This window comes from Hippoglossus hippoglossus, chromosome 16, assembly GCF_009819705.1.
Source record: "Hippoglossus hippoglossus isolate fHipHip1 chromosome 16, fHipHip1.pri, whole genome shotgun sequence".
Taxonomy (NCBI): domain Eukaryota; kingdom Metazoa; phylum Chordata; class Actinopteri; order Pleuronectiformes; family Pleuronectidae; genus Hippoglossus; species Hippoglossus hippoglossus.
The window spans coordinates 20,370,862-20,397,365 of NC_047166.1; positions in this window are offsets into that span (position 1 = coordinate 20,370,862).

Here is a 26,504-nt window from a genome sequence, read left to right on the forward strand (position 1 = left end):
CAATTAATCTGATATACATTTATACCATAGTCTTTGAAGTCCAAGCCTTGTCTGTTCTCATAGACATGAGCTGATAATGGGGGCATAGTTAGAGTTGATTTACGGCGGTGCCGGGCAGATTGCTGTGACAGTATGCCAGAGGTTGCGCCCTGTAATGTAGAGAGCTGTAATGAGCGGCCTGTTTGCAGTACGTAGGGGGGTCTAGCCCTGGTCCTGGCTCATAGGTATTGAAATGATATGCAAAATTGGTACTCTCAAAGCCTCAGGACACTAAGACACAATGTGTGGTCAAACGAAAATGAATTTAATACGATCTAATGCCACTTGGATGCATGACTTGCACCACTGTCCCTCATGTTTGTGTTCCTATTTTGGTCTCTCTCCCTTTCTCATTGTGTCTTCATTTTTTTTTATTACTTTCACTTAGACTGAGATATTATCTAAGACAGGTTTTAGATCTATCATACAAAGGGCATGTGCGTCCGTCGATCGGAATCCATCTGTGTGGTATGGTTCGAAACTATTAACAAGAGACGGGCAATTTTGAAAATTTGCTGCTGACTATTATAGTCCTCTGAAAACAGGTGGCAGGTATTAATGCAGATGGCGATTGGTATTCTGATAGCAATTCTTCAGCTTCATGAGGCTGAGGTGTGCTGTTAAGCAGCATGTGGGATACCTAATTATACCTCTTACGCAGCAAATCAAGAACACACTCACCTTGAGCTGCTATTTTACTGCTGAATAGAAAACTGACCTCACCCGGTATATTGTAAAGTATGAGTCAAAAACACAGCTACGAGAGCTGGGTTGTACTGAACTCGATATTATTCACCGACACCAGGAACCATTTGATAAACCATACAAGGGTTAAGTCATTTCTGAGGCTTACTCCAGGCTGACAGAAAGTTGTCTAAATCAGAAAAAGTACAGTTGAAGTTAGAATAACCTACATACCTAGACAAGTCCAGCCTCCCCAAACATTTGTGTTGTCCTTTACATTTCATGCCACACTTGCTTCCCATCACCACTGGCTTTTTCTAGTCCAGGCAGAGCCTCACTGTAATAATACAACATCAGGTCAGCTCTCATTGCAGTGTCATTTTTAAGCCAAAGTTGGTTTATGTCACTACAATCATTGAATTAGGTCACAGAGTCAAAGTATTGATTTAAACAAGAAGGCTTTTTTAGTCTTAGTAGAAAAACTGTGTCTCAAATTTAAATAGACAACAGAGTGCACAATTGTCACAAAAATAGGAAGGACGAGTTTTGCATCAAGTCACTAAACTAAGTGAAAAATCTGAAAAGACAAGGAACACTGGACAGAAGACAAAAAAGAGACTCACTCCCAAGGGATTGTAAGTTCATATACTGTAATGCATTGTTGTTAAGACTATGATGTGTTTACCATGTATTATTATTTAAGATTGGTGATGATTGTTGTTGCGTTATTCCTGTTGTTTATGTATTTGTTGGGATGTGTCCATTTGTCCATGTATGTAAATAGAATATAGTTTATTTAAAACGCAAGTAAATCCTGAACCTGAAAGATAATTATTTGAAAGAGAATTATTATTATTATTATTTGTATTTGTGTATGAATTAAACATTTAGGGCTGCTAGGTCTGTGTCACTTGCTAAGACAAAGGGTCTGAGAAAGACAACGTGCACTGACATGACTAATACCTCATAGACATGTGTGATTTAGGCTTATCTATAGCTGTAATTACTGTCGGGCTTTGTGCTGCATAGCCCCCACAAATACTGTATGTCATATTAACAGCCATGCTTTATATTTGAGCAGAAGGAAATGCCATCCTCTCCGAGTACGGCTTCAAATGAGGATTTTAAGTGTATGCAAGGTTATATCAAGCCAAATCTGATCATCCCATAATTATATTTTGAATCATGAGAGAGTGTGATGGGGCTGAGTGACCCAACCCCTTCCCGGTTTAATTACTGACAATAGGGAACCTCATTCCGCATCTTATACCCTCCTTCAATACAGCCCTTCTTCCCCAAGTGGCCATCTGTCTGTACGGTGAGTAATACGTTCGTAATATGCAACCAAATGGAGCTGTCATTCTCAAACACACAAACATGCACGTGCTCAAACGCCAGTATAAACACTTACTTCACAGGTGTGCGTGTGCATGTGCGCTGGGCTGTATATCAGGCAAGTAGACGTGTGTTGACAGAGGTGTGGAGGTTGTAGCCGAGGTTTTTTCTTGTTCGTCTGGGAGTGTTGGCAGGTGTTTGAGAAGTAAAACAGCATTGGCAGGGTGGGGATTGGTGCGGGTATGGGGGTGGGGGGGTGTGGTGGCAAAAGGTCACCTTCTAGGAAACCTGCCACAGTAAAGATGAAACCACCTTGTTGGAAATACAGTCAAAGAAGATGACATAAAGTGATGTGAGCCAATGACAGGATCTGAAAGATGATACAGATTCTTGTCCCACAGCTACAAGTGACTTCATGCTAAAATGCAGCACTGCTAATACTTCTGCTGATATTTGGTCTGGTCTTATTTGCATGGAATAAGATCCAATTGCCAAGTGAGTTAAAATGTGTGTAATAAAGATTATTTTTCAGCTCTTCAAGACAGGGTGATGATTTCAACACATGTTCCAGCACAACGTTGACTAAAATCCTCCTGAGCTCTACCTCCTGGCTGTTATAGGTTGTTAACTCCCCTGTAATGAAATAGGTACTCGTATAGGACAATTCTTTTTTTTTTTACTGTGGAAACGGCCTTACTTTGCAAATTGCTGGTTAGCAACAGTAATTGGTATGCTGGAAAAGGTTCTTCACATGAAGATCCAGCATATGTTTTATTATTATTGGTTTAATAAAACCAGTTTTATTAGCTTGATCTTGCCCGTCCTTCATGGTCATCCTTAGCCTCGGTTTATTCCTCAACTTACCAGAAGAAAGGATGCACTTTCTTGCCCATAGCGACAAGCTAACATGTTAACAAGCAGTTAGCTTTAGCATTCATTTCAAGTCATATGTATGGATACCCAACAAATATATGCAATATAATAGTCCATTGACATGCATCTTATTGTCTGGTGTCATAGTGATGACGAAAAAAAAATTGAATGAATAGAACATCATTTTGACTAAACTGAAATATTTTACCATGGATCTTTGTAAGAAGGCAATTACAAAAAACGTTTTTTTAAGAAATACGGGTATAAAAATACTCAAAAGTTAAGTGATATAGTAATAATAATAGTTGAGAAAATGAATGACACTAGTAGAATTATAATTTACCAGCAATTTACATTACATTGACTGATCAAAACCATATTTCTTTTAATAGATGTGTTGTGTGTGTGTCAATGTGCACAAATATTGTCCAATCGTCTAAGAGAGAAGGACAGAGAAGAGTCACAGTGGAGTTATCCAATGTGTTACATTAGCACATAAAGTATAGAAAATAAGTTTATTCAAGTCCCTATGAAGCTCAAATGGTGTTTTCTTGACTGTCGTCTCTTGCACTTTCGACCTCTGCTGTATTGTTCTGCCAAACACTGTAATTATGACAGAATAAATAAGTCAGTGCTGATGCCTATAGGAACTTTGGCCTCATGCTGTCATTGTTACATAAGCTTGAGTGTGACAGTGAGGGCACTAACAGGTACAGCTCTGTGCTGTTAGTTAAGACCACAGTCAGCACATTATCAGCAACGTTTTAGCTGCACCTTCTGTGAAGGAAGATCACAAGTGAGTCATGTTTTTCTCGTGTCAGGAATCTGAGTCACAATTTCCCAGCGTGTCTCACAGAACACCAATTTCAGGCATCAGGAGACGCTGGTTAAAACCCACTTGAAGTTCTGGCATGGACTTAAAGATTCCTTAGTGTTTCCCCTTCTTACAGCTGCAGAAGTGGGACCAAAACAGAAAGCTTTCCTTTAGACTGCAGTATGAGCAGGCCAGGAGTTTTTAGAATCAAAAAGGGTTTAGCTCAGGGGAGAGTACGAATGTGTTCAGGAAATTTGTGCAACCCAGACCATGTTGTATGTAAATTCAACATTTTGCAATTAGTGGCCATATGATGCTTCATTAAGCCCTGTCTCCACGCGTTACTGCTCAAGTAGCTGTGGATCTTTCCATTCGTCCATAGCACTTATGCAATTCACAATGATAATCAGAATCCTTTTGTAATTGTTCCCAGAAAGATCCCAAAAGAGGTCAAAGTAGTGTCACGTGTGTAGTTTTGCAGAATGGCATGAACTCTATCACTTATAAGGAGCTAGCAATTTAATTAACCTTGCGTGTGACTTAGTTAAAAGCTCCATCTCCAGTTGACTTGTTATAAAATGAGAAGTCCATAAAAGGGTCTCTGATAGACACTCTTAAGCTACTTACTGTGCATATAATGTAAACAAGCTGAAGCTAATTCATATTCACCAGTTGATACATGGAAATAAAATAAAGGAAACTGAAAACCAGCAGGTTCTCTTATTAATGTTTTTATATTTTTAATATTCATACTTGCACAAATATACCACAGCATATTCCTTGTATGTGTAAACCTGCTTGGCAATAAAACCCAATTCTGATCCTGATAAAACATCATTTTGTGGAAAAAGCTAATGTGACTTTAACTGTAGGGCTGCCACAGTAAACTTTTAAAAATCAAAATAAACACTTTAGGAAAAAAAATTAAGGACCTCTGCTTGAACTTGTCACAATTCACAGTCAAAGGTCACATCATATAGTTTTAGAATAATAAAGGGCGAGACCACCGACCCCTGTGCAGCTGCACCACCTGTCTGTCTGCTGCACAGATACAACGCAGCGTGTTGCTGGGTAAAAAAGTCATAGAGCTCTGTTGCAGCTGACTTTTGATAAAAAAGGGTCAAAGACATGCAGAGCAGCTGTTGCACATGTCAGTCCCAATGTGGGTCAATGCTGTAAAAAAGGTTTAACTAGTTGCTCCCTTAACATCCGCCAGCTTTATCCAACCGTCAAATGTTTTTAAATGATCAAGATAGATGCTCACTTTCAATGCAGGAGTACAGCGTGGATGCTTCTGTTTAAAATACATCCCTCGTATACGTTGGTGATGTGCCTCAAGGGCATCAATGAAGTGGGGGCAGCCAGCCCATCTGCGACGGAGCACACTCAGACATCTGGTGACTTCTTTGAAAGTTCCAAATTAAAGCAGGAAATCATCTCACCTGATTGGCTGGGATGCGAGGCGGTGAAGAGTGGATTAGAATATCAACACAGACAAATGTATGTGCATTCATAAACATCAACACACACACACACACACACACACACACACACGCACACACGCAACTCACAAACACATGCTAATTAATAGAAAACAAACAGTTACTTAGGCGGTCTGTAGGGACTGGATTATACTGTGTCTCTCCTTGCTGAACAAATTGCTCTCTAAATTCAATCAAACACACCAGGCTCTTCTGTGAGTCTACAGGAGGCTGTAATCAGCGTGGTGGAGGCTGAAGATGAGGAAAGTACAGAAAAATAACGGGAAAAAAATAACACAACAAACAAAAAAAAAAAAAAAAAAAAAGAAGTCAGTGCCCTCAAACTACTCGGAGAACTGTTTGTTTGGCTCAGCATTAGCAGCGTTCAGGAACAATGTCTTGATTTAATGCAATTGATATGTGCCCACAGAGCGCCTGAGGCTTCAAGCTCCCACAAAGAGCAGCGAGCGGGATGGGAGCAGCTGCAGCCGCCATTTACAAGAGTCCAAATTACTTATCTCAAAAATTCAACCTCTTCATCTGCTTTATCATTTGCAGTTAAGAAGTGTAGGGAAATTAATTTGGCTGGGTTTACTGGGAACATTGCCACTGACAAGCACATGGTAGTCCACTCTGATCCAAACACATATCTTAGAGGGTTTATAATTAGCTTCTTCTGTTTGCTGATTTGTGGCGTTGTGGTGGAAAAGCAGAGCACAATTTTGTCAGTACATAGACGGCATCCACTTCCACAGACAGGGCGACTTTATTTTGTTACAAATAATATGCCATAAAAATACCCACATGAAGCTTCAGGATTCATAAACTGTTCAACATGAGCGGGTAAAATACTGCAAAGAATTTGATGTCATAAAAGTGAGAAAAGAGATCCATCTCTGTGATAATTGAGCAAACACCACTTTCTGATGAACACAGTGTGATTTAATTGAAAATAACTGGAAAAACAAATTGCAGACAAAAGTGAGGACTGATTGATTCGTGCAACAGCAGTATTCGGTTTTGAGAGAAATGCAGAGAATCTTTTAAAATGATAAATCGTATAATGTACAGATGAATGCAGTCGAGACTGGAAGTATTTGTACCGTTGAACAATTCTGTGCACATTTGGTCTGGAAAGAAAAAAAAAAGATATTAATGTCTCAGCTACGTGAAAGGTTACATGAGTAGAGAGAAGTGCGTGGGGCATACAGCCCTTGTAGCACATCATGCCCAAAGTTTAAAAGGAATCGGACGGATACACATGAAGTCCTCATCCTCTTATAATGTTTTGTGTAAAATCCTTAACAGTCAATGACTCTCTGGAGATTTGGACACAGATATAACCTGTATCTATACTGCTGATTCTCTCCTACAGCTTCATGAGGTTTTGTTTCTATGCTAGATTTCAATCTGTAAACATATTTTGTGTACAGCCAAGTTTGTGCCCAAGCATATCCCATGTATCTTGAACTTCTTTTTCCACCACCAGCATGTTTTTAGCTGTTCTTCCATCATTAACTGAGTAATTGGGGGAACAAGGGAAAAAAAAGAGACAAAAAGTTAATTATGTCTGCACAATTAAGCAGGAGATCCCACAGCTTTTTTCTGTCCCTCGTGATATTCAGCCATGGAATAAAATTGTTTCTGCCACTCACGTATTGATTTAATTGTCTCATCCACAGTGTTAATTAACAAGTCATGACAGCTGAAGTCAGACATTTCCAGGGTAAGCATGCCACCCTCAGTATAATTACAACATTGCACTGCGATGCACCGGCATATTAAGCCAACAGAAAGCCACAAACATAAGAAAACATAGTTACAACTTACTGTGACAAAGATATAATAGCAAGTTGCATACAGATTTAAGATATTAAGGCACAAAAATCTGTCTGTCAGTCTCTTCGACCGTCCTTGTGAACCCATGGCAATGCTAGACATTGATTTTGATGACCTGATCGGATCAAGCCATTTATTTAATGTGAAAGAACCCATACGTAAGTACGTTTACTGCTAGCTAAAAACTAGGAGTGACGATATGTTCAACAGAGGTCACGTTAACTGCATCAAATCTATAAGTGAGTTAATTGATCTATGAAGATAAATTGAGAGATTGTAATTCTGGTAACGACATCAACCCAGTCATTAATAGCAGAATGGAATGATGTTGAATAGGTGCCGCTGGGCTGTGGACCTTCTTGGCTGGAACTCAGACCGTGGCTCGGTGGCTTGTAGCCTCACATTAGAACCAGGTGGGTTCTCCTCCAGACGAGTGTCGATCAGCAGTTCTGCCAGGGGTCTCAGCTGATTACGTTCCATACTTGACTTTGTTGTAAAAACTCTGGGAAAGATTTCCGTGGTGATGAGGTTATTTACAAAGATAAACAAAGACAATTTGATGCAGTATTGTTCTGATCAGCTGTCCGTTGATTCAGCTTAAAGAAAAATAAAAAAAAGTTACTTATATAAGTATAATCATAGTAATTCTATATATAAACTTGAGTGGTGAGATTCCTAAGAGAAAACATGTGTGGCAAAGGACGTTGCCACCAGGGTCTCCTCACAACAGCCAGAGACAAACCATTTGCTTTTTAACACTTTAGTTTCTCCAACACATGAGCAAACATAAATGAAACTCAAACTTAGATTTGCCAGCAGTTTCTCAGCTCTCTTCTCTTCACGTGTCTCTTTCAGTGTCTCTTGTCTGTCTCCATGTGTCTCTCCCTGTGGCAGCTCTGATGCTGCCTATTAATCCAGGGAGAGTTGATTGGTCAACCAAACTCAGCTGTGACAATCAACTCTCCATCCGGCCAGAGTTTAAAATGTGCCAAACAAAGTGCAAAGGTTATTGAGATACCTGACCAGATCAACATGTTTCCTTATTGTTGAGTGTGATAGACGTTGGGATGAATGATAGCTTGACTTATAGGCTCACCATCACAGCCGACATACCCAGAACTGGAGCTCCGCCCGCCACCGGCTTCAGCGCTGTGCAGAAGGCAGGAACAGGAGCGGGCCCCGACCGGGCCAGGAGATCCTCCAGCTGCCGTCTGCTCTGTGCTGCCTGCTCCTGGTACATGGCCATGTACTCTCTCTCTCCGTGTTTCTCTCTCAGTCTCTCCTCGTGTTTCTTCTCATGCGTCCCCCCTGTAGCAGCTCAGTCTCTTTCTCTCTTCGTGTCTCACCAGTTCCTCCCATGCGTCTCTCCGTGGCAGCTCTGCTGCTGCCTTTTGAATCTGAGGAGTAATCAGCTAACAGCCCTCAGCTCGATGATCACTCCCCTGGTACAGGTGGAGGTTCTCTCTGAGCCACCTCCATGCCCCCAATGTGCTATTTTAACTGAGTGTGAAATAAGAGATAAACGTGAAGTAAAAAGAATTAAATAAAAATATAACATAACTTTACTAGCTGCAGTGTGGATAAATGGAAAATGAGTAGATATGTTACATGGATATCTCAGACTTTGGATTTTTTGAATCTTAATGGTGCAGCAATTTGATCAAATTACCTGAAATCAATTAGAAAACAATAATTAACAAATCACAGACAGTTTGAACCTTATTCTCTCTTTGTTTCAGACATTCAGTAAAATGAGCTGGTTTTCAGTTCAGAGTGGAATGTTGGTTTTGTGGCTTTTGTCCAGATGTGACCGTCTTGCTCTGAGGGGGAGGCAGAGGAACTAAAGCTAAAGAGTTGCCTGCTGACCCCCTTTGGCCAGTTCCCCTGGAAAAATCTGCAGTGCCAGGAATAAATCTGTTTTGTCAGGTTAAAAGCAGTTTGTTTGAATGAACAACAACTCTTGTTTTTTTGTTTCCTGTCCGAAATGGAGGTTTTACAGGAAAGGGATTGGGAAGAGGTCGACCTGCAGGTCATACGATCTGGTTTCCCACATCTTGGCTCAGTGAGGCCTGGAGCCAGGGATGTCCGCTAGGAGTCATTTTGGATAAAAACCTCTGAAGAACACTCTTGATCTACCAGAGACCGTGAACCTGCCTGGTTCCAACACCAAGCTGCCCCATGGATTCCTGGGAGATACTGACTTTGAACGTGAATTTAATGTCGCCATATGAAGGTAATACATTTGATTTAGCATCCCTCCCCTGGCTAAAAGAGGTGCATTGATGTGCCTTCTTTTCCAGAAAACTGCCGTGCACGATGTTTGATTCTTCATTCAAGACCTTCATCGTTAGATCCGTCTGTGTACACTCCCCCATGTACAAAGATATTAACTGTGTCACATTTTGGTTGTGACTCCCTAAGATTAAGTCCCACAATATACCAAGTTCAAGTCATTTGGTTGCTCCTCCAGATCTCCTCCACCCCTTGGATCATTGATGGCGAGCCCGCCTTCACGGTCAAGAGCCTGTTGTTGGAGATGTGTGTTGGGGGGGTAGGGGTACTGCCAGGTTTATGTGAGTTTCCTCTATGATTTGACTTTCTCTTCTACTTTGTATACTCTCTGTCATTCCAGTTTCTTGCCCTAGTGTGTTTCCCACCTCTTTAGCCTCACCTGGTCCCACCTATTAACCTTCCCCTGCTGCTCCCACCACTCCATCATGTTCATATATTGTGCCCCTTGTCTTTGCAGACTCCTATTTGTATTTTCTTGTGTATGCATTGCAGCCTTTCCTTTGTGTTTGTCCTCGTGGCCTTCAACTCTGCTCTGCCGTTTATGGATTTTTGTCTGCACCCTGCCTGCAACTGTTTGCCTATGGACTGATCTCGTCTACATGACCTTCCTGATTCGTACTTCACTCTGCCCTCTGTGTGGTTCTTTGCGAAGTTCTAAGACTCAGATTCATAGTTGTTACACTGACATGACATCAGGACACAATTTTATTGTTGACATAAACTAGAAATAATTGTATAGATGATCATAAAGGCGAATCAAACTGATTAACACGTTTTGGGGTGGTTAATTTAAAACCCTTGGAGTAGTGGGACTTCTCTGGGGGGATTTGGACCCAAGACTTCGGTATTGGTAAAAACTTTGCTGTGGCCCTGTTTGTAAATTCAATAAATGAATATCTATCTTTCACCGGGCGGCTGTGGCTGAGTGGTAGAGCGTTCATCATCCAACCAGTAGGACAGCAGTTTGATCCCCAGTCTTCCCCATCTGCATGCCGACGTGTCCTTGGGCAAGATGCTGAACCCCGAATATATAAATAAAAACCATTTACCGGTGGTTGGTCAGCAGTATGTTATACTACTACTACTAAATGTAAATGTAAAAGAACCTCTAAAATATTTACATTGGTTAAGCCGCTAAAGAACTTTCTATCTTTACTATTTCATTTACTGATCCTCCTTCGTCGCTGTACCTGTTTATCCTCCTTTTTTGACCCATTCCCCTCCCTACCTTTAGTAATCTTCTAATGCTGTGCAGGTACCAGGGGACACAGTCCAGATGGCACTGACAAGAATCAGCACTTTCTATTGGCTTAAATTAATTGTGGACACTTTGGTGAAGGCCATCCCTTCCTGTGACAGGTGTTTCGTTGGCTGTCTCTGCTGCTGCTGACATATGCCACCCCACACCACACTGCATGATGGGAAAACTAATGGCCTTGTCATCTTATATGGGGAGACATAAAAAAAATGTGGTGAGGAGACTGTACTTACATGCAAGGGTTGGACCCGTATAGATTTCTTTCAAGGTATCAGTTAACTCTTTGGATGATTCATATCATGGCTATAAAGAACATGAGGACATTTTGGCACCACATGGAGGCCTTGTCTTACTGCACATTATCCTGAACATGCATTACATTCACCTCTAGATATTTTTAAAAGAAATATGTCATTTTAATACATGGCAGTGTTATGTGGCTAGGATAATATAAGATAAACATCATTTAAGCCATTGGTTTTAGTGCCATCCGCAGTACTGTACTGCTTCCACAGTGATAGTTAATAAAGCTTTGACCATGGATGGAACTGTGTACTGCTTCCTGTTCAGCCAGCCCATACCTCTGTTTAATTACTCTGTCCTTAACTGTGTGCAGACAAATTCAATTATCAAACACTCACAGTTCACATCTGATACAGGTACACACACAGGCGCACACACACAGGCGCACACACACAGGCACACACACACAGTAGAGGGAGAGACTAGGCAAAGGTGAATCTGGGTCGCGCGAGGCTTAATACAAGTGAAATGAGTGTTAAATACATTTATCTACTGAAATGTTTGCTGTGAGCGGATAAAACAAAGTAACACATCATTGTGCTGTTTTGTATTTTGTATAGAATATGCTGTGTTGGTAATTTTATTGTGTAATTTCTGGTGATCACAGATCCCTGTGCAAGAGAGGGAACAAAACAAAGCAAGTCATTATATCGGTACTTGGGCACATAATGTGCGGTTAGATGTTATCACATTAAACTCTTCATCAATGCACCACCCAATGAATAAAACATGCAGGTGTTCATTATGGGATGCTTGTGTGCAGAGCCATGTTGTTGCAGTTATGTAATAAGGGAGGGAAGATTATGTGGGATGCAATGCAGATTACAGAACTGGAAAAACTCTCATTATTAAACACTGTATATTTTAGTTTTTAAAGTCCACACAGAATGAATTAGTTTTTTCTGCGATAAGTGACTGCTTTAGCAACTGGTACTTTCTGTTTATAATTCATTTCATTATTATTTAGAATAGTAGTTCATTAGTCTATTCCTCTTGTGACACCTCTGGTTTGATAGTTAGTTCGAGGAGATACAATTATTGGCAAAGCACTTTGTTAACATTTAAATAAGTGACTATGTGAAGGTCGTCTTTCGTAATGATGAACCCGATCTGCAACTCCTTTTGGTTTTACACAGCTTCATAGCGAATTTCACCTCATTGTTTTATTGTCTGACCTCAACTTAACTGTTCTGGTTCACTCTCACCGCTCTCAGTTTGTTGTTTATGACCTCAGGAGTCAGAGATAAGCCGGTGCATTGAACAGCTAAAGAACCACATGATCTCTTTTGGAGCTGGTGGAGACAAAAACAGAGCTAAAATAAAGTGAATATTGGACTTATAGTGATTTCAGGAGTGGTCAGACAATGTTGCTCTGTAAGTGCGAGATGTGTAAACAGTCAATCATTAACCAACAAGTCAGCCAATATTCATGTAAATGGTATTGATTTATCAATATTGTTTAAAATTTGTTTCTACTGATGCCCAAGTGGAAAAAACTGTATTTGAATGTTTATTGTTATGTTGGTCTCTAACTGTTCTGAAGTTTTATATCAACTCAAACCGGATTTTTGAAGGCTCATGATTCGTTAATGTAGAACTGTATTTAGAAACACTTATTGTTTTTACCTTCATCGTTAACTGCAGTACAACCAGTCTTCAGCCAATGGTTACGCTCACAAAAGGTCAACACAGGTCAGGTGACAGTTCAACAGATTTGAACTTACAGCACAGGCCCTGTTGCAACAGACAATACAGAATAATGTGAGGCAGTTTAAAAAAGAGCAGTACCCCCCCACCCCTCCATTCACACAGTGGAGGTCAGGACCCAAACACACACCACCATTTGTGTTTGTGTGAACGTGTGTGTGTGCATGTGCAGACACAAACACAGCTCCAGGAGTTAGTTCAACCCACTCTGTCTGTTAGTGAAGTGTCATTAATCTTTCAGGCCAGTCCCTCTGGACCACCGTCACGCTTCTCTGGTTCAAATCCAACCTGAGACTCACAGGTAACCTCAGCACAGGAGGCCAAGGAACACACCAGCACACTTCCACCTGCTGCACACACTCACATGAAAAATATATATTTTTTTTATTGAAGCTGACACTAATGAGTATCCTGTGCTGACCAAATAGCGACTTAAAAAGTTAGGTGTCCCTCACCTAATCTTATGTCTGTGAAGCCTGAAACAATCATCGTCATTGGGACATCACCATATAAATGTGAGTATTTGCGTGTCCCAGAAAATATGGACTAAGTCTCAATAAAATGGAAAGATATAATATACACTATTTTGTCCTGTAGCCTATATTATAAGCTCAGAAAAAAAAGTTTGTCTTCATTGTTTTATTTTCTATGTATCTTTAATAACACTGTATTATAGATACATAATTCATAATTCTTTTCATTGTATAACCTCACATTTCATACATAGGTGCATTGGAGGCTGGTCCACTCTCATCAGCTCCTACGTTAGGCTTTCAAAGTTCACACTGTATTAGTCAGGTAATTATTATGTGTTTTCAATTTAGACAAAGTCTTCCATGTGTTTTATGACATACACACCTCATGTTGAATCAATACAAGTGAATTCAGATCCACTAGAGGACTGCAGTGTTGTATATGTACACAGACCCCACTAACAGGATCTCCTTCAGCCAATAGACTGAGCTAATGCTGGGGCACTTGGATGCACCCATGGCTACAGTGTAACTCTTCTCATTATTGATGTGAGTGCTTCTCTTCAGCCTAATGATAAAATGACCACAATATTTCAAAGTCAAGGCAATGAAATCAGTCTGCGTGGCGCTCGGTTGCCCGTGGGAATGCTGCTACGTTCATTTAACCGATAATTTGCTGTTTTTAATGCATTCATTCGTTAATTCATTGACTGATACTTAATTCACTGGGAGGTTTTGCCAGAGGACTCCCAAATTGGTGCAAATAAAAGCATACAACAAGGAGTGGGGGGGAGGATTTAAAATGCTGTAGAGCAGTGATTTTATCAAAAGAAGGAAGATGAAATGTGTTTTACTTTAAACTGCCTCCCAGCTCTAAATTCCCAGAACGTGTCTGCGGAGGGTTTGTTGATCCCAGGCAATGACACAGTGATTAAACCACTGGCTGCAGCTACTTTCAGATACGACCCAGAGGACCACACCAGCGGCAGGCAAATCTTCATCATCATAACAATAATAAGGTCCATAGGAGCACGCCATAATAATAATAAGTGCACGGTTAAGGTAGTTGTGATAGTCTGGTTAATTATACGCACAAAATGATTTGGTTTTGGTTAAGAAAAGATGTTTGGGTAAAACTAAGTACTTCCTTAAGGTTACAGCTCCTTCATCACCATGGTTAGAATAATAAACACACTGTCAGGGTTGTGAAAAGTCATGGACAAAATAAACAACATCAACTCCAACCTCCAAATATTGACTTTGTCGCTCTATATACTATATATTTTATTAAATTCTTTATTTTTTGGACTGCAACTTATATTACAAGATATACATCAGGACATAAGCAGTGCAATTTCTTCTGCTGTCCACTTCGTACATTTTGTGAGGCAAAGTGTTGACACAGAGGCAATATGTTAAAGTGAGATTGGAAAGGAAACTTTTCATTTAACTCCTTCAAAGGATCTGCATGTGAGGGCTTTACATAGGTGATGAGCATATTCATGTTATGGAGGGGATTACTTTCTCTCTCCGCCTTGACCATAGGCTCCACTCTGTGTTGTGGGGTGTTCAGGAAGCAACCAGATGTTAATCAGAAAACAAAGTGGAAATATGCAAAGGCAGGTCAATGTTGACACTGTCCAGAACAGGCGTTATCTCTGGACAATCCCAAAATATATGCCAGGGATTATCTTCCTGAAAGTGTCTCAAATATGAACTATTCCCTGCATCAAAAGAATGTTTTGGTGTAGTAAAATAATAAATAAGCACAACTCCCACCACCTATGAGAGTTCACACATTTCCACTGCATTTTACACACAATCAGCTAGTCCTCTTTTGATATTGAAAAAAAATATCTTTTTCCTTTTCTCTATACGTTTTCTTTTCTTTATTGAATCATTTTAGTAATTTCTCAGTATTTGGTCATCAAAGACAGTTTTATTTCTAATGTCTTCTAAAAAATAATTGTGTGCAAGTAGATATCTGAAAAAGTCTCAAACAAAACATCGTCTTAAAAAGATTAGAAGAAAGTTTTTTCCCCACTCAGGTTTTTTAAGCTTTTTAATTTCCCCGTTATCGTGAATGAATGGTATGTCCTCTCCTTTTAAAGTCCAGGATTTATATGAGCCATTTCCTTTCGATTGAACCCATGGTCATTAGCACACCAGCGAATTATTTGCAATTTACCATCCGGTTTGTACTATGCACAGTCGATATATGTGATGGATTTTTACAGGACAGAGAACCTCATCATTGTCAATAACAAACCGATTTTGAGACATCTGTCTTACCCTGTATTTGTGCACATTTGGCCAAATGGACATAAATTCAAGTACGCTGCTACTATTAGATCCTGTTTGCAGTATGAACATGCAGGAAGCTGTCGATGCATTCAATTGATACTGAAGTAGATGCTGAAGTAGAATAAAGATTTATTGATTGTCTTAAGTGTCTTTTTTCTCCGATACCTAAAGATATTTGCAGAGGTTTAATCAACATGGACATCAGAGATAATGATATCCATGTGAGGAGAGTTATGTCTCCCCTTCCATAAACTATAACGGCCATTTATTATTTATTGGTGAACATTGTTGAATAGGAGCTGTTTCCACCCATCTGATTTTTACTTCTACTCTCTGTGCAGGACAGGTGATGCAACCTCACTCGACTTTGGACAAAAGGACCCGGTGATCAATTCCCCATCGGAACACTGGCATGGCTGTGGAGAAAAAAATTAACTAAAATAGAAGGAGCAGCAGCTGATGTAAGGGCTGCTGCTCACTGAAGGATAATCTGGAGGATTTTAGATGCGATTCACCTCTTTGATTGTGCATCACTCTGACCTCTGACTCCTTTGGCTTTGTCCTGCTGCAGGGCCATGACTATTTTCTGTAATGTCCCAATGTTTAAAACACTACCTGCAATAAGCTCAATTATTGATTATTATAATTATTATTAATGGGGGGGCTCATTAATGTGTTTTTCTCTGTGAGGTTAATACAATCTGCTTAGATTTACTTCAGGTTAGATTTACAGTCAGGAACCCATTTTTCATGGGCTACCACTTATTTATTGGAGAGACTAAATTATGTATGGGAACATAACACACAAATGTGAAATAAACTTTAGGAATACCCACTCTTTTACACTGTCATGCAGTTTCTATGTGTTAAATTCTAGAGACACTTTCCCTTTGGTAAATGCATGTTTTCATCTGCTCTCTGGTCTAATAAAGTCATGATTAAACCAACAACCGCCTTATTTTTAAAATAAAATATTATTACTTTTCCTTCTCTAAGTAAACACAGTCACCGGTTGGTCTGCTGTTGGAGAATGAATTCTTCGGTGCACAGGAAAGAGACTGAAAAAACAGGAGTGCCACCGACATAACCTCAGAGGACAAAGACAACAGCACAGCACACAAAGTTGGACGTTATTACAAGTGCAGTGCAGAGACACGCTGCTGCTTAACCCTGTCGCACATCTTGAGCAGCACAATAACACAATAATGTGACCACAGAGTAACATCCATAGGAAAATGTGTAGGGCTGAGGGGGAAGCAGTTCTCATTAACCTTTGGCCGCTGCGGAGGGAACACAAAGCAGTAGAGTGACTCAGCTTTAATATTAAAGAGACTTTATCCTCCTGCTTTATTATTATGAAATACAGTATCCACGGACATGGCAACTCTCCTGGGCGACTGTGTTTTTAATAAAGCCTCACATTAACTCTGGTGCACAATATAAACAGATTCCGGACCAGAGCGGCCGAGATGCGTCAGGCCTGCTAAAAGTGTGGTGAAATAAATAATGAGATGAACTCTGCATGCATTTGCTGCATTAGGCCACGATTAAAAGGGAACGCTTGGGCTGTACGCAGGCTATTGCATTATTTAACCATTTCAGCATTTAGGCACAGCAAGGCAGTCTCTAGTCTCATGACAGTTAGGGTCTGGAGTTCTGCTCATTTTAAGCAGTTGTTTTCTTTTGTTGAAACAAGCAGGAGTCTCTGTAGTTTCCCAGTAATATGCTTCTCCTTTCATGGCTGACATCAAAACGCCAATCACATACAGAAACATACAGAGACAAATATTCACACTGTGTCACACAGAGTCCACAGTTAACCTAATCCCAATCTGCATGGTTTTGGACTGTGGGAGGAAGCCGGTGTACCTGGAGAAAACCCACGACAGTGACAGTTATAACCCCTGCACCACCATGCCACCCTCCATAAACAATAATGGCCATTTATTATTTATTTGTGAACGTTGTTGAATAGGAGCTGTTTCTACCCATCTGTCTTTACTTCCACCCTCTGTGCAGGACAGGTGATGCAACCAACCTCATTCAACTTTGGACACAGCAGGTGATCAATTCCCCATCGGAACAGTGGCGTGGCTGTGGAGAAAAAGAAAGAAGAAATTAAGATAGAAGGAGCAGCGGCTGATGTAAGGGCTGGTGCACACTGAAGGATAATCTGCGCGATTTTAGATCCGATTCACCTCTTTGACTGTCATGGGGCCGTTCCTGATTAGAGGCCAGACAGAGCCGATTATCTGTCCAAATAGTCCTGAAGTGTGAGGGTTTTACAACATAATCTTAATGCTGAAGATTGTGTCAAGGACTCCCCGTTCTCTAATTGTATCTATTAAACACGTTTGATATTTACGGCTGCGAGGGGGATAATTGCCGATGACAGTGAGCTGACCGGGAAGCGTCACCAAGCGGATGCTGCATACTTGTGTAGCTGCGACTGAAAAAACGATACATTTCCACCTCACCTCCAGCTCGCCCTGCAAAAGTTCATTCCACCTTCTCAAGCATGACTTCATCCAATTTTTTTCATCTTTTAGTTTTTTCGCTGCAAAGCAGAACACAGGCAAGTGCAGCAATCTCACGCAAGTTTCTGTGAGATCTCTGCAATTGCCACTGTGATTGGAAGTGTTTATGTTAGAGCCAAATGACCTAGTGTGTACGTTCTGATGATCATAATATTAAAAATCGGTGAACTCTGTCATAAAGTTTCCAACGTTTTTAAAATCTGTTAAGAGTTGAACATTCCAACAAGTGACAACAAGTCACGTATGCCTCTAGATTAGTTAACTCTAGAGCCAACACCACATCCTGCTTCAGGCTGTAGTGGTTTAAATGCCAGAGATACGGATCAAGTGAGCTGCAGCTGAAGTAGACTTGACAAAGTTGTGGAATTGCCCTTAAATGTCTCTATGAAGGTGATACAAGAACCAAGCTTATACTAGTACAGTGGAATGTTCAGTACAGTAGGAGTCTATTTACTCCATCTTAAACTAATCCAAACTGAAATATGAGCTAAAACCTTTGTAGCGTAATCATCATTTCGTGGTCTTAAATTTCAGCCTCAAAAATTGTTTTCTCTCCAACCACTTGAATTGATGATATCCATAAATCTTGTTGGGATTTATCAACAGGACTCTGCTGTCATTTGATGGTGTTTTGTTTCAAAGCACACTGTGTGTCTGGCATTCTGTAAATGTTCTTTGATATGACTATCTGGTGTGAAAGGAGCTACCTCAGCAGTCAGTATTAATGAATGTCCTTGCTTGCTGAGCTGAGACTACAGCACGTTTCCTTCTGCTCACCAGCAAGGCCGCTGCACGAGGCTGCATAGTCCACTCGCGTATATTGTATGTTACTCTATTGTATTCAGCTGTTATTCCTGCAATATTCATTCATGGACAAATTAATTAAAATCAATGTCACGTTTAATGTGAAAATCTTTTTTACAACCCGGTTCTGATGATTGCACCTATACATTAATAGTTTAATCAATACTGGCCTTGTACAGATGTGTTCAGAGAGCTAAAGTACAGTGACTGCTAAGAGGCGTAAAAGAGCACGTCCATTACATTCGTCCTTTCCTATCTCAGCTAAACTGTCTGACTCATCCTGCAGGTGGGCCCGGATAATGCAGTGGGACATGAGGGACATTTTATATAATCAGGCAACATAAAACACATGAAGAGTCTGGGTGTATAGTATGGTGGGTGCAGCTTTCTACTCCAACATGGCAGCAGTGATCACGGCGGCACAAACGACCACACATTTCAAACAGGTCATCTGAAGTGGATAACATCTTCACCCCACTGTCTCCCTCAGTCAGTGACAAACAATTCATGGCTGAACTATTCCATCAAACATCTAAGCCTACATTCATACTTCTTTTTTTGTTTTCTAAAATGATCTCGGCCCTCACGAGCGTTGTGGCTCCGTATCAGTTTCAATCCCGGTCCATACTAACACACTTCAAAACACATAACATGACCACTCACATACACTGGGCATGCGTGTGCCGGTGCACACAGATTGCTTAAATTATAGCTCATCTCCTAAGCATTTTAATAGTTGTATCGATGTAAAATGCAGAATTTTACTTCAAAGCTGTTGGCAAAGACAACAGGTCAGCAATGCTTGTAACTGATTATCCATGTTGTGTCTTACACTTGTGGTTCCGGAAAGGGGTCATGTGATAGTAGTCTGACGAATCAGCAAAGGCCATGTCGTGGCCGAATAGACCCAATCGGCAAGCGGTTGTGAGTGTCAATGTCATAGTTTACAAACATCTATGTTTCTCCCAGTCCAGAATAAAACGCAGCACTGGAGTTTTCAAACTAAAACAGGGCCAGAAGCATTTCCACCTCCTCTATTTTAGCTGCTCTAAAAGACATCCCTGCACCATCTCAACTCTGGGTCGTCTCCTTTCAACCGTCAGGGGGGAAAGTCTCCTTCTATCCAAACCACCTTATCGCCAGGACTTCTCCCATGGAATTCTACTGGGGTCTAAGTACCACGGTCTATTCCTCTGTTCACACTTAATCTAATTTCATTCTAATTTACTCATGTTCACTTGTGTCTTTATAAGTCTCTCCTGATTGAACTGCTCACAAAGCAGCGATGCTCAGATCCAGAGTGTTTCCTGATCTGTTAAATCAGTGTTTATCTGGGTCAAACTGTTCAGTCACCTGCTGCTTCTGCTCTCTGTCACATCTTTCATTTAATAAACCTGACTTTCTTCACAAAAAAAATCAAAAGGATGAAAAAAGTATTTTCTCTGACAATGAACAATGTTGATACGTTGATTCCAACCCATTATTGTTCTCTCCACTTGAACTCACACTTCTTTTTGAATGAAGTCTGAATGATGTGATTTAGTTTGATTGATTGTTTGTGCTTTCAGTCAGTACGAATGTTACTGGACGCCATTGACTTGAAATGCGACAGCTAATGCAGAACTGTTTCATAGGAGCATGATTGAAAAGAGATTGGGTTGCCAGTAATTTGATTGCATGTCTTTGAGCACTCGTTAAATCAAGCTTTTTCTGTATGAAACTTATTCTATTGATACTAAAGATTTCACAATATCTATTACACCTCTGTGGATATGAATGAACTGTCAATAACCGTGAGACGATTACACCGGCTCCTCATGTAGATGATCTATCCACACACGATCATATGCCAGTGACAGCCCTGCATGTCATATATTGTGCAGATGAAACCCACAAAGTGGCCTCCTACACACAATGATTGAAGATGCTATCTCAACCATTCAATCTTGCTTCTCACTGCTGTTATGTTTGATGAAGAGCTGACTTGACACAGTTCCTCAGATCTCATTTGGATTGTAGCCTGTAGCTACAGGGCCTGGTGCCATTATACTCTGGCAGACACACACACACACACACACACACACACACACACACACACACCTACATGCACAGACAAACGTATAATCAAATGCCCCCAGGCAGGCACACAAACACAAATTAAACACCCATTTGAATCACTCAATGTCTAATTTAGGTCATAGTCCTCTGATTTTTCACTCTCTGCCTTTTTCTCTAACTAATTCTTTCTTTCCGTTGTTTTCTCAAGAGCCAGATATGAAAAACAATGAAGGTCACACCTTACTGTGTATCCATTTAAACCCAGAGAACTTCTGCGGTCAAACTGGGAGACAGAGCTGCCAATGAAGCCTGTGATGACAATAGCAAACAGCGGACCAAGTTAACAACTGTTTTTCTGCAAACCAGCACTCTCTTATCCCTCATAAAGTGAATTCCACCTCCCTACGTACCCACATTTGTGTAATAACAGTCATAAAACTCGGAGACGGCCCTGTGGATGTGATGGAATGCGCCGAATGTCGATATCGTTCTCCTCCAAAGTTTTCTCATCTCTGCTGCCCACGCAGCTACGCTGATTATACAGCAGCATAACAGATGTCGGTTTTACTCGCCTCTCCCACACACAGCAATACCAGCCACATACATTTGTTCACCACAACCACCCCTGTACTGAGAGATGACTGCTATCGACAAAATTTGTGTGCAAACTAAGTGAGTGTGTGTCTGAAGGGCAGCATTACAGAAAAAAGAATGTGTATAGGAGGATAGACAGTGTTTTGTGAAACTGAAGGAAGTATGACTTTGGTGTGTGTGTGTGAGTGAGTGAGTGAGTGAGTGAGTGAGAGAGAGAGAGAGAGAGATTGTAGTGAATATAATTAAAAGTTAGACTTTAACAGTTTGCAGAAAAATACACAAGGGCATTGACACTGGAAGCTCACCAACACAATATTGATCCACTGAGGCATTCGTGGGTTGTGCACCGTGCTAAGGAGCAATTTGACATTAGCTGTTGAAGGAGAATTCTATATTATTCTCATTCACTCTTGCCAACCAAATATTCGGATTTCTTGTGACCTCACAATGTATTTGCTTGTGTCTTCTAAATATATAGGAGGCAAATATCATGGGCATTCATAGATGTATCTGTCCCAGTTACGAGATGGATTAATAAAGATGAGTGAACGGCACAGACAATATGAACAAACTGCAAAAATAGGTAAATATGTAAGTTCAGTGTGACTTAATTGTGACTTCAAGCACTGAATCAGTAAGTACACCAACAAGAGTAAATGAGGGGTTAACGTGTCCACGGGGAAACAATATTTTCTTCCCTGAAATGCTTTAAGTGTCAACAGGGCCATAGCAACAGGGTTGGCAAAGGAAAGAGAGGGGGCCCCTGAGAACGGCCAATTAAATTAGTTCACTGCAACAACAATTTGGGGTTCTTAAAACATATTTCCTTGAAAATAAGTATGTTTTTGTTTTTTTGTGTAGAACGTGTGAGGTGATTGCAGTTAGAGTATTTCCAAATTCCGATGGACATAAAACTGAATTATCACTAGAAAAAAAAACTATAAAGCCTAAAAAATTTGCCATCTACAACTCCCAATGTATAAAAGATCCCCATTGCAGCATGGCACATGTTTCTGAATGACAACAGAGGGAGTTTCACCAAAACGCTCGTTTGAAACCTTCATCAGAAGGAATTCAATCTCATTTATTGTCAACTATTCATTTTCTTGTCTGAAACAGCAGAGCTACATACATGATTCATATGAACTCTGCTGATGACTTGTTTATGTTTCCAGGTGACTCATTTTGAAATAAGGATTCAGCCAAAGGCCTACGGGCTCGTGGTTATAATCCAATGCTACAAGACAGACACATGTTGACTGATGCGGCTCTGCATCTATGAAGGCTCCATGGAATTGGATTGTTTATGGAGCCTATCTCCCTGTAACCAACATTTACTCAAGCGTGATAATGATCTGTTACACAGGTTATATTCTACAATTGTACATTTTATTTATGCCATGTGAACATGAAGCATTTCATCTGTAAAACACAGGAAAGAGTATCCGACAGCTGAGTGTAAAGGTAAAACTAAACTTCACAATCCTTCTTTTCAATCTAGAATTGAAAAGTGCAGACATCTTCATTCTTTGACATTGACAACAATAAAGTTAATAATAAGTCACATTTTTTTTGACACTTCTCATAAGCTGATGTCTTTACAGATGTTTACAGTCGTTATCAAATCTCTACTAAAGAAGAAGGGGCAAAGTGTGAAATTAAGGAAATAGTTAAAAACTGCTGTGAACAGCTTCGTTAAATTTAAAGGCCTGCATTCAATTTGCTAAATATTACTACATGAAGTGATAAGTGTCATTATCACATCAAATTTTCACTTGTAAGCAGGTTTCAGTCCTTTAATTGTTTGCTTCTCTCCTCAATTCAATATTTTAATAGAGCACATTTCATAATAAAGCCTTCTCATTCACGTTTTTCTGTTTCTTCAGTCAGACAATAGATCAAGTGTGAAATAGTGACTTTAACGTGGCCAATTAAGACAACATGTTAACCAGCTCTGTTCCAAACTGCTGCTCTGCGTCATCTGAAATGAAGCATCATATATTTCATCTAAAGACAATAGCTGTGCTGTGTTTTCAGCTACATCTGTTTGGAAAAGGATCACTCTGAGAGACACTCGAAGCTCATTCATGTCTATGTTAACTGAATGAGAGGCAGAGAGGGCTACAGGGAGAAAACCCAACCTTGTACTTGCAAACAATACTGGCAGCTCTTCTAGAGAAACTAGCTGAGGTTTGTCCAAAAGGTTTCAAGATTTTTAGCTGGTTGCATTACTTTAAGTCGTTAAAGGGATCTGAAAAGTCATGTGCAGTGCCCATTCGAAACTTGTGGTAATGCTCTGGAGTAACTTCAGAATTATTCCTGGTCATTAGTGAGTTCTTCTCAAACAGTTCTACAATATACTGTGACTTTTTATTGTTTGTGTGCTGGACGTTCTTGTGCAAAGCTTTTTATAAATAGTCTATGGTGCAGAGTTAAGTTAGAAAACTTTGGGTTCATCCTACCTGGTTTATCTGCATGGAATGACGATTTATCGTTTATGTTTTTCACAAAATGAAACTGAATTTTCTGTATTACTGTTCACGTGTGTTTTTCGGGTCTGGTCTGTTAAGCAATCCACACAATATTCAGACCCAAGTTCCCAATTTTTCAAAATAAAAGCATTTTAATCAATCTCGATATAAAGCATTGCAGCAACAAAATGAATGTTGTGCTTTTACTTTGAAGACTACTTTTTCAGACATGACCTCCGGCTTTAATCCTGAGAGGTGGGTACAGAGTTTACAAAGAGTTTGCCTTTCACACATGCACAACGCAGCGGGAGGTTTTCTTCACAGACGTGTTCACAACAGCAACAAATCATCTGCATTATTCAGGTGAGAGGTGGAGCAGCCGGGTGCAGCAGGCAGAGGAAGGAACGCCAATCTTTCACCATGAGATATTTGTTTTCTTTCTGTGTATGAATTTTCACGTCCGTCTCGTGTTAGAAGCGTCATCACATTACTTCCTCTTGCTACTGGATCTTAGTGTTAGTTTTGCCCAGAGATTGGAGACTACAAAGATGGGTCCCATTTTGTTTCCGCTAACATCTAGAAATCAGACCAGCATGACAGCTGCACATGTGGGTTGCCTCAAAGTCAAATTCTGGTAACACTCTAATTCAATTTTCAAATGCCCCCAGTGGACCTATCCATAATAACACAATTGCTCACCTTGTGCCAACTCAAGTCTGTCGTATCATTTAGTGCCTCTAAAGACTGTGTGCACTGACCAAATTAGTGAAAAGATGTGTCAACATTTCCATCAAGCAAAACTCAAATTTGTCCTGTTATCATTTAAAAAGCATTGGAAGAATGAGCGGATATCAAACAAGATCTATAAAAACCAAATTCATGCTTTATTTCCATACCACAGATTGCTGTGGTGGTCTTTTCCCAGACCTTTTGAAAAAAGATGATTAGGCAGCTACATCTCATTCAGATTTCTACCAAGGGGCAGGAAATCTGTTCCAAAATACATCTACACATTACAACTCTCGATCTCTCTTGTCATCATAGACTTGCATGCTAACTGTTTCTGGGATTAAAACCAAACATAGTGTGTTATGCTACTTATATGTGCAACAAACTCAGAGATGATGTTAAATCTGCCACAACTCTGGCTACACTGCTCTTTATTGATTCCAATATTATAGTCTGGCTCTAATGCACTGTGACTTAATTTAGTTTTTTCTCTTACTTCTTTCTATACTCTGTTCTTTTTTATTACATTATGTGATTTTACAGATTTTGTGCTTTGTTCTTTTCAACAGTCACTTTGAATTTCCTTCATGTATGAAATGTGCTACACAAAATAAAATGATCACTCACTCACTCACTCACACACAGAAACACTGCAATTTGAAGTTGGGTGGTTGGTTTCAAAAGACTAAAATTGCAAGAAAAACACAGTAATTATCACAGGAAAATCAAAACCTATTTTTCTCCCTTCTCTTGTCTCTTCACATGTTGAATAATTATGTTTTCATTATGGATTGAAAGGATTTTTTTTTTGTTATGATGTCAGACTCTTTTTTCATTATTTTTCTAATATGGAATATAAAAATAAAAAACACTAAAACCAGAGGATGAGGCGCCCACTCCACAGGTGGGTGCTGGGTGGGGTGCCACTGTTCAAACAGCAGCTCAACAGCTCCAACAAACTGCTCAGGCAGTAGTGATCACTGTTGTCTTGCTGAACACACGCAGGCCTTGATTCATGGGCTCAATTTGCACAAGGACACTGGCAGCTCCATAGTCACCGCTTTTAGTAAAGGTGTTTATACGGATACCATGTTTGAGGGGACTGACCTTTACCAGATATGAACTCTGTCTCTGCTGCTCTTTATCTCTCTCTCTCTCTCTAGAACACACACACATAAAACCACTGCAACATCAGCAGGTCCATGTGATGAGCGGCCTGGACCAGAAGGTTTGAACCAATAGCAAAGAGCTCTGCCTTGTTGTCCGCTCCTCAGAACACAGCGATTCCTAAATCTGTCGCAGTCTAAAGGGAAGTAGCTGCTTAAATATACACATAAATACAATATAACACCAAAGATGGTGGGTGTATGACACATTTCCTGTCGTTCCGCCTAAAAAGCCAATAGTCTGTTCTGTACCAGCTGAATGGAAACATATCAAATCAATCTTATTGTTGAATTGATGCAAGTAAAACCTTTTACCTGAGTAGGATAGGAATGACCTTTGGAGAAAAAGAGACTTTTTAAACCTTATTTTAAACCTTATTTGATTCATATTTTGTATTTTGTCAATGAGCTCACTATATAGTTGTCTAGATAGAAGTCCCTGTATAGTGAGTACAGGTAAGTGAATGAGTGGGTGATTTCGGACACAGATAGCATACAGATGCGGGCCACTTCTGGCCTGAACAAAATGTAAGTGAGCCTAAAGTTGACAACTTGTAAAATAGCAAATGGGGCTCAAATATCCCCAGCAAACATGCATGCCTTAGGAATGGACGAATCTGGGCAAGAACCTTAAATGGCCCATGTGGTAAATCATGAATATGGCCCAAATAGCACACACCAAATCCAGCCACCTTTGGTTGACATGCGGTATTGCTATGGCTTACTTGTGGCCCGGATCTGGC